At 39.8% G+C, this 22,468-nt stretch overlaps 1 long non-coding RNA gene across 1 annotated transcript; it reads left to right on the top strand.

Moving 5' to 3' along the window:
- The first annotated feature begins 21,274 nt into the window (after positions 1-21,274).
- On the top strand, positions 21,275-22,028 carry LOC142373161 (uncharacterized). The gene is made up of 3 exons (XR_012768413.1): positions 21,275-21,498; positions 21,638-21,855; positions 21,975-22,028. It is a non-coding gene; the product is annotated as an uncharacterized LOC142373161 (long non-coding RNA).
- Positions 22,029-22,468: the final 440 nt, after the last annotated feature.

Consider the following 22,468-nt stretch of genomic DNA (forward strand, 5'->3'; position numbering starts at 1 on the left):
CTGACTGAGCGAGCCGAGGCTGTTTTAAACAGCCTGCTCTCCCCATGTGACCAGCCCAGCCACAGGCAGGAATACATTACTGAGACACACACACTCTCTCTCTCCCATCCATACACACACTGTGTCCACAGTGCACCCCCTAGCCACCGCTCAGGGTAGTGGATGGAGCAGACCTCACACACACACACACACACACACACACACACACACAAATACATACACTATGCACAATGACAAACAGGGAAGTATGGCAGAAATTACAGAGTTTACAGTATATGTCCATGGCATACAGGCAGAGTAAGCACCAATATTGTGTATGAACATGTCGGTACCTTTTGCTAAATTTTAGGAACTCAGTGAATTCATACACAAAACCAAAACATAATTAGAGATAATTCATCGGATTAGTTTAATCTATTTTAATTTATTCATTTATTTTTTTTGTGATTTAAACTACTCTGTTGTGGTAGTACTTCACACCTGGAAGCACTGACCTTTTCAGTAATGGAAACCTTTTAAAGCCGACCTTCTGTTTCAAGGCAGATACAGTTGCCTCACAGCTATTGCACCTTATGGCACAACAATGGAAAACAGAACAAAAGAAAATTAAAACCAGTTCATAGTGGTGCATTTTGAAAAAAAAAGTCACTCTAGATTTAGTGACAGTTTGAACTTAGAATAAGAGAGATTATCCCTTGGGAAATATACAGACTACGGAAGCCCTGAGAGTCAAGTGAAGAAAAACAATATCTGAGCATCCATTTTTGAAGTCTGACCAAATTAACTTTTCTCCTCACTCTCCTCAAAGCAAAGTCTCTATCTCTCTATGAAAGGCAAGCAATGAATATATATATTTATATATACTGCCCATCCAAAAACGGGAAAAAACAGGGACCACCTGGATTTAACTATTCAAATAGGTAAGAGCCTCCCATTGGATAATTATTGCATGGATGGTTATGTTTCAGCTGGAAACGTTAAAGTTATTTAACTCTAATTTATGCAGTTACGAGCTTCTCATTTCTTAGACAACCATGTCGGAAGACATCCTGTGGTCACGGAAAATATGTTAATCTGTCTCAGAAGGGTCAAATTATTGGCATGCATCAAGCAAAAGCAAAGGAGATTGCTGAAACTACTTAAATTTGGTTAAGAACTGCCCAATGTATTTTTAAACACTGGATGGATAGATGGGAACCATCATGTGGTCGGAAAAAATCTTGAATGAACTTGATCAGCAATGACTGAAATGTTTGGGGAAATCAAATCGGAAAAAAACAACAGTAGAACTGACGGCTATGTTCAATGGTGAAAGTAAGAACATTTCCACACGCACAATGCGAATGGAACTCAAGGGATTGGGACTAAACACCTGTGTACCCTTAAGAAAACCATGTATCAGTGAGGCTAATCAGAAAAAACGGCTCTAATTTGGTGGGGAGCATAAAGATTGGACTCTGGAGCACTGCAAAAAGATCATGTGGTCTGATGAGTCCAGATTCACCCTGTTCCAGAGTGATGGGCACATAAGGGTAAGAAGAGAGGCAGATTAAGAGATGCACCCATCATGCCTTGTGCCTACCATACAAGCCTATGGGGAAGTCCTATAATCTGGGGTTGCTGCAGTTGGTCAGGTCTAGGTTCAGCAACCTTATGTGCCCAAAGAATGAGGTCAGCTGACTACCTGAATATACTGACTGACCAGGTCATTCCATCGGTGGATTATTTCTTCCCTGATGACACAGGTATATTCCAAGATGACAATGCCCGGATTCATCAGGCTCAAATTGTGAAAGAGTGTTTCAGAAAGCATGAGACATCATTTTCACACATTGATTGGCGTCCAGACCTTAACCCAACTAAGAATCTTTGGGATGTGCTGGAGAAGACTTTGCGCAGTGGTCCGACTCTCCCATCATCACTACAAGATCTTGGCGAAACATGAATGCAACTCTGGATGGAATAAAATGTTGTGACATTGCAGAAGCTTATCGAAACGATGCCATAGCGAATGCGTGCTGTAATGGTGTGTATGTATATATATATATAAACATATGTCTATCAACTTTTATCTTCACTTTAGGAGCCGTGAGTCTGATTAGTGGTAAATGGACTGTACTAATATAGTGTTTTTCTAGCCTAGTTGTCCACTCAATGCAATTTTACACAATATGCCATGTTCACCCATTCAATCACACACTCACCCAACATGTCTTAAGCCTGATTTATGGTCGTCTACGGAGAGCCCGGAGACGCTCTCCATCGCTTCGTCACGTGGGCCAAAATTCCTATCTATCCGTGGAGGCGACGGAGACAACATCATTTCCGGAATCCCTTTTCCGGTTTAGCTCCTTCCTCTCACAACAACAACAACAACACAGCCATTTTTGAAAGAGTTTACTGTGTGCCGGTCAACATTTGGTCAAAATTATTTGCATTTCAATTTCAACAAGCTCCAACTCCAACAACAGTCTTTCTCTCTCGGTCGCCATCGTTCACTGTGAGGGGTGAATCGGAGCCGGAAGGTAAACAATCAATCAACGACTTTCACGATAGACACGAGATTGGGTCGTCTAACATAGCGACACCTACTGATCGGGAGGTGAATTGCCTTGCGTATCCGACATCCCGACGGAGAACTTCGAAAGGTTTAGTGACCACGGTGTCAGATTGACGGATAGCGACGGAGAAGCATACCGAGGCCTTGAGTCTATACATTTTTACAGGTTACACAGTGCTTTTTCTCTATCATACACATTCATACACCAATGGATGCATTAGTAGGCGACGTGAGGTTCGGTGTCTTACCCAAGGACACTTCGACATGTGGTACGGAGAAGTCAGGAGTTGAACCACCGACTTTCCAATGGGCAGATAACTGTTCTTTCTTCTGAACTACAAGCGTCTGATGAATTTGATTTTTTGTAAACAAACAATCTATGAACCTTATGAATAATATAATATAATATATAATATAATAATAATATAATAATATAATATAATATACTTTTTTCTGCCACAAGAAGGAGTCTAACTGAACCACTGCCGTTGAATGACATCTAGCAGATGGCAGACTTAAGTGTACAATCAAAGGTCTGGCCACAGGAAACCATTACACCATGTCGTCAATAGAATCAAAAGGATTTCTGCCTTCCATGTATTGAGAACAAAAGTTACATTCACTGTGTGTCAGTATGTCATGTGACATTACTGCCATGTCTTCCTTTTGGCTTGAAATGGAATTCAGCAATAGAAATAGAATAGAATAGAAAAATACTTTATTCATCCCCCAGTAGCAGGGAATGTGGTTTTGTGCTGGTGAGTGCAAAGGCTCATGGGAATAAACATTTTTCATCAAAGTCTTTAGTTGAGTAGTGTTGTAATGGTCACTGTAGTTGTGTTTGGCATGGACTGATTGTTATAAATATGTGATGTGGTTTTTAGCATTTTTTGTGGCCAAGGACAGTTTTAAGATAATTGGCAGTGAGCCACCACAAGTGAGGTTTCTTATGGATCGAAATGTGTTCTGACAAGTGGCCACTTACCTATCTGAAAGTTCGAATTATGTGTTTGAGAGCAAATCTACAGAATGAATGTAAATCAAGTGACAGCAAGGTTAAGTGGTATATACACAGCGGCGTCGAACGGGGGGAAAAGTCAGACTGATTCACAGGGTCCAGCCTACAGGGGGGGCCCTAAGGGAAATTTTCTTCTTCTTTCGTTTTTTAAAAATCATTTTTTAAATAATATCAATATATGTTGGTAATTTATAAAAATCCAATGTTCTCTGGAAATACATCTGTTGAAATGTATATCCCAGCCTGCAAATAGGCTATAATCTATATCAGACACCCCCATTATCAGTGCGCATTGGTTTAGTCCGCCCTCTGGCGGACTTTTGATTGTACATGCGCCATAAATTTCACTCACTTCATTATTAGGCATTAAACGCAGCAGCCGGCACATGAAAGATGTCATCCAAAAAAAAAAAAAATCAGGGTTTCATAAAAGAAAAGAAAGGCAAGAGAGACAAAATGAAGGAAAGCAACTGCTTACTGATTTCTTTCCCAAGAAAGGTGAGCCCAAATGTCAAAATTACAGCCTACAGTAACTGATTATCCCATTCACATTCCGTTGCATACCACTGTGATACCAGCCATAGCCGTGGCCAGCTATGAGGAAAGCGAGGTCTGGACCTCGGTAATTTTCAGGGATTTTTTATTTATTTATTTTTTTAATCTCGGTTTTCGCATACACGTTTCAATTGACGTTTGTGTTTACATCACTTTCGTGAATGTGTGACTGCGTGGTACCATTTGAAAGGTCTGTTTCTGCCCTTTCCAACGGTGTGTATAACACGTGTGTGCGCTCCGTAGTCGGTGAGAAAAGTACCGTCAACATAGTAGCTGCATACCAGTAATCAGTAATAGAAAAATTAGACGAATTTGACGAACGATTTCCTCTGCCACTCTGCAGTGCAGCGGCGATTGCTATATACTGACGGAAAGCTCAGCTCGAGCTCTTTAGAATGCTATGATTGTTATATCGATGTCATATATGGTTCGTGAATAAAGAAGACAGCACCTTGTTATAGCAATGCACATTTATGTAGGCTGGAGACAATTTTTCACATCTAATTTAGTAATGAATTCAATATAGCCCATAAATCTTTATAGGTTGTTTAGCAACAGCTATAGCCTACAATATGCATCTATCCATCTATATTTAACTCTATTTTTTATATTGGTTAGTTAGCCTTACTCTATGCCTGGCCAAATGGCCTTTGCTTGTACCAACCATTTGTATAGGCTTGCAATGGGAAATAATCAGGTCCTTTTTAGCTATGGGTTCTTGTTACATTATAATGGTTTATTTTGCTACTAGCCTCAATGTGCAACACTGCTATATATTAAAAACTATATAATTTAAAATATATATATTGTAAAAATTTCGGCGCGCGCATCATGGACCTCACGTATTCCTAAATCCTGGCTACAGCCCTGATAGCAGCCGAAGTCAAATAATTAAAAAATAATCTCTCATTTTGTTGGCTACCACATAATTGTGAAATAGAAGCCATATTTGTATTAAATGTATTTATTTTCATAATAACTATTAGCCTATACAAGTGTCCCAAAAGCCTAACATAGGGTCGATATTGGTTCAAATATGCATGGTAGTGGTTGTTCCTGGGGCCCCAAATTTGGTGCTACGCCCCTGTATATACATATACATACATATGTTGACAAGGGCATAAAACTATCAAGAATTTGTGTGCGTGAGGTTGCGCGTGTGACTGCAGTAAAGAAGTGTTTTTTTTTACTTTTAGGGCTCATAGAGTGAATCTTTATTCGGCTTTCTAATGTTGTTCTTTTTTTGTCAGATTTTCTTTTACTGCTTGGTATCAAGTGGCTTCTGTAACAGACAGATCGCACAACAGAGCACTAAATGTGTTTCATTATTCTTCCTAACAAATGCACCCTATACAATATTCAGGCTGCATGCTGACCAAAGGGTACTTGATCTGCTCTTGACACATTTATTGTAATGTTCAGGAACTTCTTGTACCTGCTTCTCTTGAGAACCTTGAACTGAAATTAAATAGCCTCTGAAAACCATGTAATGTGACACCAAAATCAAAGTCTTTTCTGTCATTACAAGCACCATTCAGAGCACCAGTTCAATGCCACCATGAGTTGACGCATCTCACTATGATGTCACCGCGCTGTCAGATCTCTACAATTAATTTGATGAGTATAATATAATCAAAGCCATCTGATGGCATGAAGTCCATGCAATAAAAGTCATGTAGTAAGGACATATTCTGAATTACCACTTCAATCAACTTGGAGCACTATTTTAGAGAGTGTGGCCTTTATATTTTAGGTGGCTGAGTGTACCTGCAGAAATCTTTTTTTTCCAGCATTCACCTGTTAGCACTGAAAAAGAAAATAAAAAATTGTGACAGTTTTGCAAATGCCATGAGACGGCATTCTTCAATCTATTTTCATGTCAGTGTATATGAATAAAGGTAGATAGGCGTGTTCATAAACACACATAACTACAATGTGTTTAAGACATCTTTTAGACTCCATAACTGTCAGTATGTGTCAAGTATTACAAGCAGCTCTGTCAGCAGCTCCATGCCTGATACTCATCCTCTTATATTGAATCAGCAATAATACGGTCACCATTCTTCTGTTAGACATTACATAATGTGCTTGTTTGATGTATAATATGTAACGGGAAACAAAATGTTTAAAAGTACTTGTGAGTAATATTTTGTAGGAATTGGACCCTTAAACATGAAATGAGCTGAAGTGACTGCCTAACCCAAAACCTAACTAAAACCTAACCTTTTAACCTTGAACCTGAAACAAAGTCTAAATAATCAAAAATCACTTTGCACACATGGGGACAAAACTGCTGTGCCTATGTTTACACGAAGTCCTCATAAGTTGGTGTGCCATCAGATTTTTGTCCCCAAGTGCACACAGACACACTGGTGCTTTCACTTACTGTGACTAATGAGGTGTCTTTTAAAAACCATTAGGAAGTTTACAGATTGGGCTGGATTGGAATCTCTCTGACCCTTCTGCTTGCTTTATTAAAGTCAAAGTCAAACTCAAATTTATTTGTGTAGCACATTTCATGTACAAAACAATTCAAAGTGCTTTACATAAAATAAAAGCATTGCAGCGGGGAGTGGAAGAAGCATTAAAAATACATAAAAGAACATAAAGAGAAACAAATAAAATAATTAAAATGAATTAAAAAACAAGCAACAGTAAAAGATACCCTAACAGATTAACTCTAGCAGCAGCGTTCTGGATGACTAACGCTTGTTATTCATTCTCCGTGGTTCATGTAGTTTGGGAGTCTAGTATAATTCCATGCACAGTTTGAATTACTTCAGCCTGACCACAGGTCTAATCAGCCAGAATAAGAGTAAACACTTGTGTGGGTGGCTAAGGCGTTTTTAATATAGTATCCTGTGCCATCACATACTGTAAGTATATAATTAAGTTCAATCTTGTGTAAATACTTATATCAGAGCACAGGAACAACCATCTCAGAAAAATCTACACCAAATGTGACACTCCTTGGTCTGTTAATCAGTTCATCAGATCAATAAAGATATGCTTCAGTTCTCAGAACAACACTCCAAATGGCAGCTTTTAAAGTTACTTTTATTCCAGGTTTTAAAAGCTCAAGATTTATGCATTAATAATATTGGCAGAGTGTGAATGAATCCAGTAACAAAAGAAGGTTGTTCCTCTATGCAACAGAGTAAATTGGGATTTTATATATGTATGAATTTGATTCACTCTATTCTAAAGATGCACAAAATTTGGATGTAAAACATTCTTCACCTCAATCATTTGACACTCTCATTTGAAACTGCAAATTGGGTAACATAAACACTTCTTAAAACTAAACAACAAAGTCCTTACTGAGTTTCCCACTGAGTAACCGTGATCATTTCACCACTGCTTGTATTCTTCAGCTCTGATAAAGTCCAGGATTTCTTGGCAAGGAAATTTAAAAAATGACATATTTTATAAAGCAGTTGAAAAACACAACTTTAAAAAAAGGCTTGATACAACCCCATGTTTTCTGCATAACTAACTTCTGAGCAATTAGACACTAAAGGACCAAAAGCATCTTTTAAAATGATATTCTTTAAGGATTTTAAACCTGCTACATTTTTCACATGTCCGCTGAATGTCCACTCTATATAGAAGGACTATCATTACTTAATGATTATTTATTAAATGTAAAAAAAAAAAAAAACAATGTTTTGCATGTACTGTAAGTCTACGTGTAAATTATGTCCCTGTTTCATCATATGTCGCATGGTGGATTTACAGAATACTGTTAAGTGAAAAAGAAAGTATAGGCCTACCCCCTTGTGATTCCAAGGTTGTACGTATGTGGTCTTTAAAAAAAATCATCAAGTTTAAAAAGTCCTAAAATTGGGTAATTAAAATGTCAGATGAATAACAAAAAAAATTAAATATGACACAATTCCATGTTTATGGGGAAAAAACTGCAGGAGCAATGTGTGGACACGCAAAGTAAAACCTGAGCTATATCCATAAGAATGAAGATGGTAAGTAGCAGCTAGCACTTGATCAATTATACATTCACAAGTGTTAGCACCTCTATGGAAGAAGTCTACCGACACTCTGCTGGTCTAGAACACTCAGGTGTGTCAATGTCAAGGAGGAAAGACATCGTCAATGATCTTAGAGAAGCAACTGTTGCTGCCCATCAATTTGGGAAGGGTTATACAGCCTATAAAGCTCTGGGATTTCAAAAAAGGTGAAACAGAACTGATATCTTTTTTCTTTTTAAAGCTAGATTTACCCCAATTTCTTGAATTTGAATTTTAGTTAAAGGGATCTTGGAAATGTAAAACTAAATTAGACCTGAACAGTTTGTCAGAGCTCTCTGTAGCCCGTCTTACCTGAGGCTTGAGGTGGCCGTGAATCGGTTTCTGTCTCATCTGATCTTCATCTTTGTGAGCTCCTGCTTTCTCTCCAACATGTCTCTGTCATCACAGTTGCATCCTGGGTCTACCCCTTTGTACTGCTGCCTCTTTTCTCATTCCTCAGGCTGAAAATACAAGCACCTTTTATGAGAAAAAAAATGACGGTACATCAAAGTGTATGCATAATGTTAACTCCAGTAGTTTAATAACCTACATTTTTTAATGCAATGGGTATAATCCTGAAGCAAAGACAATAAACGGAACAGTTAAAGTTCCAAAACTGTCATTTTATACCACATAAGAAATCACAACTATACTGCAGGAGTTACCAGGCAAGACCTAGATTCTGATTCCATTTGAGAATGTGTTGCAGCACCTCCATTCACCAAGATGACTTGCAAACACGTCTTCTGTAGTCAGATGGGAGGTTGCTTAAAGGCTTTAAGGGGAACTTGGCAAAGTTCTATTATATGAGTGATGTAACAAAAATTAAATGACAAATCAAATTCAAGTCCACCCCTCATACCTTTTTGGCTTTAGGCTCTCTCAGTTGCTTCGTTCCCCAGGTGCAATTCCAGAGTAATTTGATGATCTTTCTCCTGTTCTCCTTGAAGAAAGTTCTTCATGACTCTTGCTGTCAGAAAACTCCCTTCTGGTACAGTGTGGTGGATGACAATCTTAATATTTTAAATGTTAAAAGGGTTCGTCTGGGGAACCTTCACTCTCTTCATCCTCATCTACAGAATACTTGCATGGGTAATGGTACTAAGGTACAGAGTAAATGGGGTTTTCTAGAGATCAACTTAAAAATATGACTTTTTATATTCATATGCATACATAAAGAGTATCAAATAAAGGCAAACAGAATCAGGATCCATTTAGAATAAGTAGATCATCTTGTTTCGACAAACATTTCTTAATACCAGGTTGCAACCTATGTGTTATATATGGGGGCATAAAGCAGGCTCAATGTTAGTTAGATTGCCCTGGAAAAACCACAATTAAAATAATTTGGTTAAAGACAAGATAAGCCACACATTATGGGTGTAAAATGTATTCTGTTGGTAACCCATCTGACCTGCCTGTGACCAGGCATAATAGTAGGGGGTCTAAAAAGTTGAGCTTTAAAGAAACTGACCCAAACTGAGTCAAACCAGTATCTCCCCAACATTTCCTTGGGTTGCTGTTTGATCACAACATTCCTCAAGGAGAGAAATATTAGAATTTTTAGAACTGCGTCCCAAGTCTCTCGGCAGTCCTCTCTTCTGAGTTTTTCAATGCAAATATAAATTTCATGCTGGCGAGGCCCTTTAGAGTGGCCCAATGGAGATGTGAAAAGTGTTGAGAACCATTGAAGATAATGATGAATATAAATTTTCTTACTACCATTACAATTTCAAAAGAGTTTTCAAATTAGTGTAAAACATCCTTATTTCAATAGTTAACCCAGAAAAAGTAGTTATCACAAAGGCAACATCGTCACAAAAGAAGAATACTTTTTTTTCCCCATGAAAGAAACATCTATATTATATAGAGATTCCAAATATTTGATTATTGGTGGATTTTAACTATGTTATTGAGCAAATTAAAACTTCCTAATTTAACAGGGACATATTTGGACTTGTTCTACATAGAACTGGTCAATTTAGCCCATTTCATCCACATATTTTGTCAGATACAGGACAGGCACTAGAAAAGTAGTGTAGGCACTTTCTCTGACACTATGTTTAGATGGGTTTCGTGTCAAAGTGACTTGCACATGAATTCTAGGACCAAAGGTTCCCCGGCATGACACTGCACTGAAATTAGGTAATCAATGTTACTCATTTCACCTGTCAGTGGTTTTAATCAATGCATAAAATGGGAATTTGCCACCTTAGTGGGGAGCTGGTTTCAAGGTTGTCATGGGAGAAGTGTGTTCATTGGTACCAAAGACTAAATATTTCTTTCCAAGCCCATACCGGTCCAAGTAGGATTGCTTTTACTCTGCCAAATGTACGTAAAATATAACATCTTATACAAAGGGATCTGTAAGTAAACTCTCCTGAATATCTAATTCAGATAGGAATACTCTCAGGAGAGTATTAATATGAATGTAAAACTAACATTACTTTTTTTTCTTTTTTACGGTTATATTTAACAATACTACAATAAAAACGGACATAAATGCAATAGTCAGTAAATGATAAATCACAGAGGTATGGTGGAATTAGATTTAAACACAATTAAGTTAAACCAAATAAAAACATTGAGTTAAATTCCAAAACACTGTAATTTAGTCCTTGTTTGAATTAGTAAGACTGGGTATTAAATTGGTAGCTACATTTATGGACATTAAAATGCCATGCATGTTTTGCAATAAGGCTGCAGAGCGTTTTTGTGCGCACGCGTGTGTTCATTCTCAGTGTTTGCAAAGATAGGAGATAGGAGGAATACATTTAAAGATTTGTGTTACTCCTCTTGAAAAGGAGAGGCTATGCAGCTAAACTGTAGCCAATGGAAATTACAAGATGCAGGACAAGGTTACTTTGGGTCTAATTTTGCATTGCTGAGGAACTTTGTTTTCCAAATAAAATGATGACATATGAAAATACCATTGCTCATGTCCACTTTAAATGATTACATGAATGCCCGGCTCCTTAGAAGCAAAAATATTAAGAGGTGCAGAGTGCCTCAAGACTTTCAAGAATATCTGGCAATTTATTAGTGATCGGGAACAAGGGAAGTATTCTTAAAGCTTCCAAATACATATAACTGGTCCATGTGACAAAATATCAAGAAAGTTTAAAATTGTTCAGTTAAAATTGTCTGCTTTTCTTTTAAGACCAGATCATGGTAAAGACAAAAGTTATTCACAAAGCATTACAGTCATTAAGATAGTCCCCAATATTAATTACTCTAAGGATGGGAGTCTCAACAAGGGCAAAACGTAGATTTTCAAAATAATCCGGTCACTTTCTTACTCAGAACTGTACTCATATACTTCCTGTATAACTTCTAAGCTATAGCTCCTTGAAGAAAAAAGACATTCTTAGGATATGTCTGAGAGTACTCTCAGACTGTTTGTGAATAAAGTCCCTGGTGTCAGGTCTGCCTCCACCATTTATCACATTTATCACAAAATGTGGACTACTTAGTCCATACTTAGTCCGACATGTTCCAATATTTTTTTGCTTAAATAACATGTATGGTATGGAAGTATAGACCGGAAACTCTATCGTCATTAAAGCTGTGAAGTTGGGCTTTAATGGTTCAGTCTTTTCATCCTCTTTTAGACAGTGTTGAGGGAGTGACCTTCTCCTCTCTGCAAGCAAAATACCCAAGCTTTCATCGGCACTGGCAGTTTCTTTTTTTTTTCCACCATTGATCTACGAAAATAACCTGTGATTTGCTGTGAAATATTGACCTAGATGTCTGCAAGAACAGCTTCTGATAGGTATTATTGATTATTCTCGGGGTATTCTCGTCTCTTTTGAGAGAATTAGGGCTCAGGAGCCTGAATGAGTCAGTTGCTTTCCTAATTGAGCCAGTGTAAGCCTTTGGGAAGTGCAGACTGAAGCACTGTGATGGCATGAGTTGTTGAAAAATGCTGACAGTGTCAATCATTTAAAGATTTAAACTTGTTTGTTTTTTGCATAGGATTGACCATAGTGAAGCAGCATTGGGGATACGTATTCTGGATGACATCAAACACAGTGAATGAGGATTGTTAACTTTCTCCACAGACTTGAGAAACTGAGTCTAAAAAAGCTCCTATCCTGGACTTTGAGTTGATATAACTAAAACTTATAACTTATAGTATATTTATAAGTTAAGAGATTTATAAATCAATGGATTAAAACAACAAACAGCCCAGAGTTGCATAGATTTGAATGGAATTACACAAGCAAGGTTGCTTGAGATTCTTTTTGTTGGCTTAGGAATGTTTATTCGTGCCTTCATGACAAAAAGTGAATGTGTTTGGTGGTGCATTTGCAGGTCTCACACAAAAACACAGATAAATTAGATTTCATGTTTAGAACATTCTCAAGGCTGTGTTTTGTTTTTTGTTCTTCTTTTAATCCAGACACCTATTAGGGGGTAAACTATATTTGCTGTGAGCCAAAATCATTTTTAAGAGCTCAGGCATGTCCCTTGACACCCACTAACTAATTAGGTTAACTTAAAATATTAAATGGCTGGATCTTATTTTCACATGATTCATGCAGTTTTGTCCCGTCTCTTTCCCACTGTCTTTTTCATCATACTCTTTATATATTTTGTGCACATTCATCCATTTTCTATACCTGTCTAATCAATTTCAGGGTATGGGAATCTGGTGCCTATCCCAGCTGGAAGGTAAGGGATCAAAAGCCCTATTCGGACGGGACTAGTTTAATGGGGGGACCTGGGGTAAAGTAATAATAACCGGGAAATCTAGTCCCGTCCGAACGCGCCATGTCAGTAAAGATAGCGGAGTATGTCGGTAAACTTTGCCGAGAATTCTACCTCCTGTGAAACGGTCCGGAGTATCTACCATAGGTAATACTAATCCCGTGCGAATGCGACCTTCGGTAATAAGTACGGAATATGTCGTCACATCCTTTTAAAGGCACAATGTGCCTTTATGTCATTTTGAAGTGTATTGCATACAAAAAACACCTATACATACCATAAGAGTGTGCAGAAATAATCCTACTGGCATGTCCTAACCAAAGTTTATACGCAGCATAGCTGAGTTTTACATCAGTTTAGCATGCTAAACTGATAGCGCCGGACCGGCAGTTTTTCTGGCCAGGAGGTGGCGATATAGAGTAAAATCAACCTCCGTTCAACCCCAGGCAGTAGAAGAAGCCACTAGCACCTGCTCTGAGGAGGAGTGAGTGGGGTGGGGGCGGGGTGGGCCGGGCCCAGCGCCAGACCAGCGATTTCTTGCGAGGTTGATTTTACTCTATATCGCCACCTCCTGGCCAGAAATCACACATTGTGCCTTTAAAGAGAGAAACAATTAGGTGTGTCTGTTTGCAAACATGGAGGTTCTGGATGAAGCGCTGCTTGTAAGCACGCATGTAGGCCTACCGATGATGGCGTATTCCAAACCCATACATCGAAAAATGAAGAGGCGCAAGAGATCAACCACCAGAGGCATGAAGCTTCTACTTGTTTTAGGTAATGTAGCCTATGTGCCTAGTAACTATTATGATGGTCCTGATGATGGACAATATAACCGGCTATTTCCCAAAGGATAATAACCTTTTCTATTTTTTTTTAACTTCAGCTGAAGCTTTATGCCCTGCCTCTCCGACGGTTGCTGTAATTCCCAGAGACACTTGTTGTGCGTAACCAACAACTCCTCCCATGTTAGATGAATATTACAGGGATGTCTTGTCCCGTCCAAATTGGTCATTTCTTCTCCCTGGCGTCGTCTGGTTAACCAACATTACCATACGTCCCCCCACTGAACTAGTCCCGTCCGAATAGGGCTAAAGACGGATGGCCAATCCATCACAGGGCCAACACAGAGACAACGGAGACAAACGACCACGCATGCTCAGACTCATTCCTAGGGTCAGTTTAGAATCGCTAATCAACCTTAAATGCATGTTTTTTTTGTCAGTGGGAGGAAGCCTGGGTAGCAGGGCACACGGTAAAGCCACACCTGGAATGCAAACTGGAAACCTTGATCTGCAACAGTGCTAACCACTTCACTATCATGCAATAATTCTGTTTAATGCTTCATTCTAAGCTTAACTTCAGGGTTAAGCCTGGAAACTGACTTCCCAATATGCCTTCCAGAAAAAGTTGACCTCCTCAGTTGTCACTGCCTCATTCTACTATTAAATAACTAATTCACATTCATAAAGTGCGCTGGACGACATCCCTGGGACACGTGAAAAATCTTGAGTCTGAAATTTAATAATGTGAAATTGCAGGTCATGAGGTTATTCTCTGCCCTGGACTAAAACTCCGCAAATATAAAAGAGTAAATTAATATTTGAGCAAAACTGTTTAATCATTCTCTGTAAGGTTTAAATTAGATGCCAAATTATTCCTCGGGCTTGGTATCTCATTGAACATCATCACCTTTGTGAAAGCACTGTGGTTATGTGTAGAAAATACATGGAAAATATTACACTCAAAGAAAAAAGAGACTTGTTAAGGCTGGATGTTGGAGTGGAAGAATAGCACAAAGATTTCCATAAAAAATGTCATCTGACAAAATGATTGTTGGCAAAAAGAAAGGATATTCAGAATTGTTTATCTACCCATTGTAGTCACAGCTCTGTGCCTCTCCCACCGATGCACAACAAAATACGGCTTTATTTCATCCCTTTTTAGCAATCTCCTCATGTCCAAAGGCGTCAAGGTTCAATCGTAGTGAGTACGTCTTCTAACCAAATAACAGTTTTAAAATTGCCATGAGAATCAGCACCAATTCACACTGAGAGGCAGAGAAAAGTGGCAGTGAATGGGTAAAGCCTACAGACTCTTCACAGCTCTTTCATCTGAGGAAGTCGATGAGGACATCCTGCCTCACAAACACATAATTAATCCCATCCCCATGGAGACAATATAACTTCACTTTTAAAAGAACCAAAGCTTTGTAAACCTACAGATTATGGCTAAAGTTTTTTTTCTTTTTAAACGATGTATAAGCAGCCAAAATAACAAGAATCTAATTTATTCTTCGTTTTATCCCCTTCAAATGATTGAAAATAATGATTACAGGTAAGTTTAGTTTATTAGATGTCTCTTGATTTCCTGTCGTCTGACAACACATTTCTTGTTTGAAAAATATACGTCGACACCAAGCACTTATTGCCTATGTCAAAAACCATTTTGGGACACAAGATGAAAGTAAAACTTTCTAATCGGAATTCAATTTGTGACCGATATAACTGTGAACTTACAAAAGGCAATGTTTAATGCATGTCTATATAAACTTGTGTGTGAGATCTAAAAGCCTGCAAACTGATGCTGGTGCCCTTATTTGATAAACATGCAACGTTTAGCTCGTTTTAGGACATGGAGTGAGTGACTCAACTCCACTACTTACCTCTCTACCAATGTTGTTTTGTTGAGATCTATTTGTTGAGACCCACGTTTGAGCAACAATGATCAGGCGCTGATTAGAATTTGCTGTTAACAGAAAAGCAAGAAGCAAGAGGAAAAAAGTTTGAACATCACTACTCCAAGACATACAGCGGAGACAGGACATTTTAAGTTGAAGTTGGGAGGCTGTGAATATGAGGAGGCTGTATAACAACACTGAGCTGAGAGCTTTAATGTTGTTTCCTCCTGCTAATCTGAACGGCTCATTGAATGAGATATTTTCAGACCTAGGGGGCTCTAAACAAAGTGACAACTTTGTGTTTTTACAGAGTTGGTGGGTACTTCAGACACCCACATATATGCTCTCAAACCCAGACATTTTTTTTATTTTCATAATATGACCCCTTCAAGCTCTGCCTGTGGTTTACAGTCAACCATTTCCTACCTTGTGAAATTTTTAGATATATTTCTCATATTTTAATGGCGTTTCAGTTACTTTATTGTTCTCTTTTATTCTATATTGATCCTTCTTTACTTTGTATTCTTTTCTTTTCCAAATGTTGGTTTTCAAAGGGTAGTTTCAAATGTTTTCTGCCTGAACAAAGATCCTATTTGCTTGAGAAATCCTGATTCACCAGTGAAAGCTTGCCAATGGTACATCCTATGGTGCTATTTTTCTTTTTTTTCCATGATCATGCACTTTAATCTCATGTTCATAATTAGGTTTGTTAAAGTTGTACAAGAAATTATAAAGTTTGGTGTCTGCTTTTCAAAATGAAACCTCTAGATAAAGAATAAAAAATTCAAGTAATAATGTTTCTATTACACATACAATATTTGTGTTAAATTTCAAACAATAAACAGTTTAAATACTTTCGGTAAAATTTTCAACAGAATCGCTGTGCAAACAGTTACTCATAAGGTGTGTTTCTGCTCATTTGTAATATGTGAGAAAACAGTTTTCTGGTGGTCTGGTACGGGTAAAACAAAAGCATGTTGAAGTGAACTGATTACTCAAGATACACATAAGATGAAGGGTTTGGAAAAGGCTTTCTCTGTCAAAACAACTTCACTTTGCAAGCTGGACAGCCACAGCCAAACCAAAAATAGAGTTCAGTGAAGCACGGCAACATATTAATTTCATACGGCTCAGTATGTTCATCAAACCCTTTGGTTTTGTTCACCCTGAGGAATATACAGAACCACTGGGAAAATATAAAGTTCGAACAATCAACACTTGGCTTTTACTGCAATGTTCTAAGTAACATGAAGGCATTTTGAATGAATGAGACTTTGAATGAAAAACGAAAACGTTTGAACACCTGCTGCAGTTACGTAACGGGGCTGTTTGGTTTCATCAAAACACATTTTGGAACACAGTGTTCTTGAAAGTTTCACCATAGAAAAGCCTGATGTCCATCTTTTGTTGCAGTTCTTGATGATTTCAGTTCAGTTGCATAATTTTTGTTAAATATAAAATTTATGTGAAGTGTTCGTGTGTGTGGTGTGGGGTAGGGGGATGGATACACTGCGAGCACTGAGAACAAAATAACAGAAAAATTATCAATGTAAATCAAAATTATTATACCACGGAGGTCTGGCTTTAGAATCATACTCAAAATGAAAGTGGAAAATCCCATTACAGGCTGATCCAACTTCAGTGGAAAATCAAGACAAGTCAAAATGATGCTCAGTCGTGTGTGTGGCCTCCCTACAACGCCTGGGCATGCTCCTGATGAGGCAGCGGATGTTCTCCTGAGGGATCTGGGGAACGGGCAGCCCAGTCCATAGCATCAATGCCTTCATCATGCAGGAACTGCTGACACACTTCAGCCACATGAGGCCTAGCATTGGCATGCATCAGAAGGAACCCAGGGCCCACTGCACCAGCATGGGTCTGAGGATCTCATCCAGGTACCTCTGGCTAGCACATGAAGGGCTGTGCGGCCCTCCAAAGAAATGCCTCCCCACACCATTACTGACCCACCGCCTAACCAGTCATACTGTAGGATGTTGCAGGCAGCAGAACGTTCTCCACGGTGTCTCCAGACTCTGTCACATGTGCTCAGTGTGAACCTGCTGGAGGTTATTTTGCAGGGCTCTGGCAGTGCTCCTCATGTTCCTCCTTGCACAAAGGAGGTAGCAATCATGCTGCTGGGTTGTTGCCCTCCTACGGCCCCCTCCGCGTCTCTTGGTGTACTGACTTGTCTCGTGGTATCTCCTCCATGCTCTGGACACTGTGCTGAGAGACACAGCCAACCTTCTTGCCACAGCTCGCACTTATGTGCCATCCGCTGAGCTGCACTACCTGAGCAACTTGATAGGACTTGGTAGGACTGGATAGTGTAGTGGTAAGATTGCCACTTTACATGTGGGGAAACCTGGGTTCAAATCCTGACACCCCCATCATTAAAAAGGTACCCCTCCAGTAGGGGTCCGTAGGCAAGACCCTCTTACCCTACCCGCCTCCCAGTGTAAGTCGCTTTGGATAAAAGCGTCTGAACAAAATGCATAAAATAAATAAAATAAATCAACTTCTGTGGGCTGTCAACGCCACCTTATGCTACCTCTAGGGGTGAGAACACTGACAAAATTGCAAAAGTGACCAAAACATCAACCAGAAAGGATGAGAAAAGAGAAATGGTCTGTGGTCACCACCTGCAGAACCACTCCTTTACAGGGGTTGTCTTGCTAATTGCCTCTCATTTCCACCTGTTGTCTGTGTCATTTGCACAAGAGCAGGTCAAATTGATTCACAACTGCTTACCAACTGGACAGGTTGATTTTACACAAGTGTGACTGACATTGGAGTTACATTGGGTTGTTTAGGTGTTCCCTTTTTTTTGAGCAGTGTATATTGTAACTTCCAGACGAACTTGTTGAAAGGCTGGCCAAAGGAGATCAGCAAACAGCTTCTTTATTAAACAGAACTGGCTACTGTCGGCTAACCACGCCAAAACAGACAGAAACTGTAAAAAAAAAAAAAAAAGAAGCCGTCAGTCTCCGTGCGTCCTAGGCGTTGTAAAGCCTCAACTAAAGCCCAATAGTCACCTCTGTCAGCAGGGCTAAACAGCAGCAGGCATAATAACTGAACTTCTAGCGCGGGTGCTCACCCTCGTGCTGAAGAAGCCGGCCTCGGCTAGCCTCCACTAGCCTCGGGCCCGCTGTCCGCCATCCCGTCTGCAGGCCGGTAAAGCAGAGCTAGCCAGGCTCCGGGTCCAGGCTAGCCGCGGCTAATGTTGGTGAGCGTAAAAAACAATAAATACGTTTTTATTTCTAACACCAATGTAACGTCCAGACGGACGTGTTGAAAGGATGGACCGATAAGAGATCAGCAAACAGCTGTTTTATTAAACAGAACTGGTTACTGTCGGCCATAACCACGCCAAAACAAACAGCAACCGTAAAAAAATAAGCAGTCAGTCTCCGTGTGTCCTCCACAGGTCTCCTGCTCCGCAACCAACCACTCCCTCACACACCGGCTCCTGTCACTCACACGCTCTTGTCCCGCCCCCTTGCCTCTTTCATCCACTCACAGGTCCACCTCAGCCCTAAATGAACTACAGAACATTTTCAACATTAACACATTCATAACTTAATATAGATGCAGGTCTAGGAGCACTACAATATATATATGTAAATATGTATAATCAATATTAAATCTATGGTTGCTAAACCTGAAAGCCTATATGAGATTTAGAGATGCAATACCATGTTTCGTCAGAAGGTGGCCCAATCACTCAGTATCTCACTGTCACAAAGTCAAGCTGGCTCTTCCATCCGAGACGTTAGCCCGTGAGCACGTGCTACTGATAAGCCCCGGACCAGATCCTGTGTGTTTTCTTTTTTGGAAATAGAGCTCTATTTTTATATATATATATACCGTAAATCCTCTAATATAGGCCGGGGCCTTTATTCACTCACGTGCATCTTGGTCCCGGCCATTATTGGAAGGAGGCCAGAATTAGAGACAGGCCTCTATTTCTATTTGAGCAAAACGGACTACCAGTGGAATGAATAAAAAAGACATTTTGTGTCTATTTGAACTTATAAAATAGACAAATACCGGCAATTCAGGCTAAATTCCAGTGTAGTACCGGTAATATGGTAACAGAAACGTAGCAAACATACCGGTACCAGTAGACTGCGGTCAAGTGAGCCGCCACTCGTTCATCCGCGGCTTACTTGACCGCAGTTACCAGTAGTGCATTGTCACTTAACCATGGTGATAATTAGGCTACCGGTATTTCATCTCCTCTTCATCTCTCCCCGTAATCTCCTCATCACTCGCGCCAGTCTCTACAACAAGTTCATTATTGTACAGTTCTTCTTCGTCCTCCTCATGTTCTGCTGCCTGTCTGTTCTCTTCCTCGCGCAGACGGGCAGCAGCGCAGGGCTGTAAAAAACGATATCGGTAGTTTGGCCGTTATTGCAAGTCACAGTGGACAGGCTCACTCACGATCGTGATCGCATTCGAATGCGATAGTGATAGAAGTGAATGCTAATTTCAACATACCATAAATCCTACTTATTTATTTTTTATTTTACTTAATTTTGCTTTAACTTTGTTGTTACCGGTAATCTGACTGTAAAGCGCATTGAGCTGCAAGTCTTGTATGTTACGATCACAAGTACCGGTATAATGTTGAGGCTGCCCAGAGAAATCGTTGGTTCTATAGACCCGGCCTGTATAAGAGTCCGGCCAGTATTTACCTCCTCCGACAGCGAGACCGGCCAATATTAGAATCCCGGCCAGTAATGGAATACAGGCCAATATTAGAGGATTTACGGTATATATATATATATATTTTTTTTTTTTTTTTTTTTTTTTTTCCACTGTGATAATAGTGCAACATCATTTATGTTAGGCAATAAAGAGTTTGGTGTCCAGCTCTCCGAACACTGCATGAAAAGAGGGATTTCTGGATGTATGTGGCCCCTTACATGTCCGCATACGTTAAGCCCCTGCATTTGCGGTGGTAAAAGTGAAAACTTGGCCCAAGTTGTCGCAAATTGACCTGGCAACTGCTCCCCCATGCCCCCCTCCCCTCCCCTACTTAGGAGAGCCTTTAATATGTAAATGCCAGTGATCAGGTCAGGAGCTGCCACAGTCATTTTCAAGTGGGGTGGGGTGAGGTGAGGTGGGGGGTGGGCAGGCCTGTTTCTACACGTTCACCATCACCTCCAACTCCAGCCAAGTTTGTTGCTGTGTTGTCTTGAAAAAGAAGAGGTGCACGCTGTCTGCTGGTGACAGGTGATGCATATCTGTTTTTTTTTTCTCCCAAACACCTCTTTTGTAATACCGCTTTTTGTGGGCAAAATTCAAGGATTCAAAGGTTTATTGTCATATGTGCAGTTAGAAACGTGTTTCCCTGAACAATGAAATTCTTTTCTTTGTTGCCCGCACTGGATGTCCAAATGTATAATAATAAAGATAAGATAAAGATAAAATAAGCATGCAACAACAATATTCTAAAAGGTTTCTTACATAAAATAGAAATATAGAAATAAAAATATAGAAATCTGGCCTGTATACATAATGTGCAGTAGTGCGCTCAGTGTTTTATTGTGTATGGCTTAATTCGGTGTCACAATGGTCACAATATCGCCGAGGTCTTTTCTTTGTCCTTGCAGAGTCCATTTTTGTGTCAAAACAGTGCAAATTGCCAGCTGTGGTCAGACAACATTAAATAGCAAAAGGACGGGAGGTTGTCTCCCGAGTATTCCGTGTAATGACGTATACGCATATGATTGGTGGAGCTTAACGGCTCGCATAAGCTCTCGTTCAATCACGTATGAGAAACATTGTGTCGTGCAGTGTAAACAAAAAGTTTAAGGAGCAGATCTGGCGGCAGAAAGGGAGACAGAAATCGCTGAGGTCCCGTGCTGTGAAAACTGCCCTGGTTTGCGGAATACAATGGCTGGAAGACGACTTGCTTTCAACTCCCCAGCAACTCTCTGCGGGTCTACAGGTTTGTGTGTTTTTTTCTACTTGCACGTGACCATTTGATTGTTTAATTTTAGTCTTGTTGACACTGTACAGCACTTGGGACAGTTCTCGCTGATTTTAAATGTGCTGTATATTAAACTTACTTACTCACTTGCTTACAGGCAGATCAAATGAAAGTCCTGTTGAATGCTATGACCGGGATGTCTCGTATGGTGGCCAGCACTGTGGATACGGTCGTGGAGAGGGTGCTGGAGGGAATCGACCAGAGATTCGCTAGGTTGGAGGCAAGATGGCCGTCGAGAACGGACTGAAGTTACATTCCAGAGAAGTTGAAGAGCGCACCCCCAAGAGAAGGCGGATACAGAATCCGAAAATCGCGGTAAGAGTAGGTTGTTGACTGTGGCTTTAGGCTAAACTCAACTTAATTGTGTCCATCACGTGAAAACCAGTGTGAGTTGCTTTATTTAAAAAAATGTATTTCGTGTTTTCAATTTATAGGAAGCAGTTCGCCGCCTGCATAACTCACCGTGGCATTATAATCCAGGTCAAGGGTAAGAATAAGTGAATGTTCTCCCAATATCTAGTTGAGTTGGACCTGATGTTACGTTACGTTAATGCAGTTTTTTTTATTAACCATAGGCCTGTTGTTTTTACAGGCTACTGTCACCTCACAATATGGATGTAACGAGTCGCTTGAAGGAGGCGGTGTCAAACAGTCCGAACTTCAGAGAGGTAGACGGGGACACTATCGAGGGTGAGCGGCGCTGACTTTTACCACGGCTGGCACTGATACTTTTAAGCACTGGTCATTTTATTCATTCCTCTTGTTTGTTTTTTTTAGCTGCGTGACGGACCTGTGTGCTGTGCAGGTGCGTCTTGAAGCCAACCCGAAATACTCACAGTCTCACCACAGAAGAGTGAAAGGGAGTAAGAACATGTACGCTGTCAATATGACTTTTGTTACTTTATAGACAAGTTGTCAATATGCTGTG

Source organism: Odontesthes bonariensis, chromosome 22 (genome assembly GCF_027942865.1).
Source record: "Odontesthes bonariensis isolate fOdoBon6 chromosome 22, fOdoBon6.hap1, whole genome shotgun sequence".
In the NCBI taxonomy this organism is placed as follows: Eukaryota; Metazoa; Chordata; class Actinopteri; order Atheriniformes; family Atherinopsidae; genus Odontesthes; species Odontesthes bonariensis.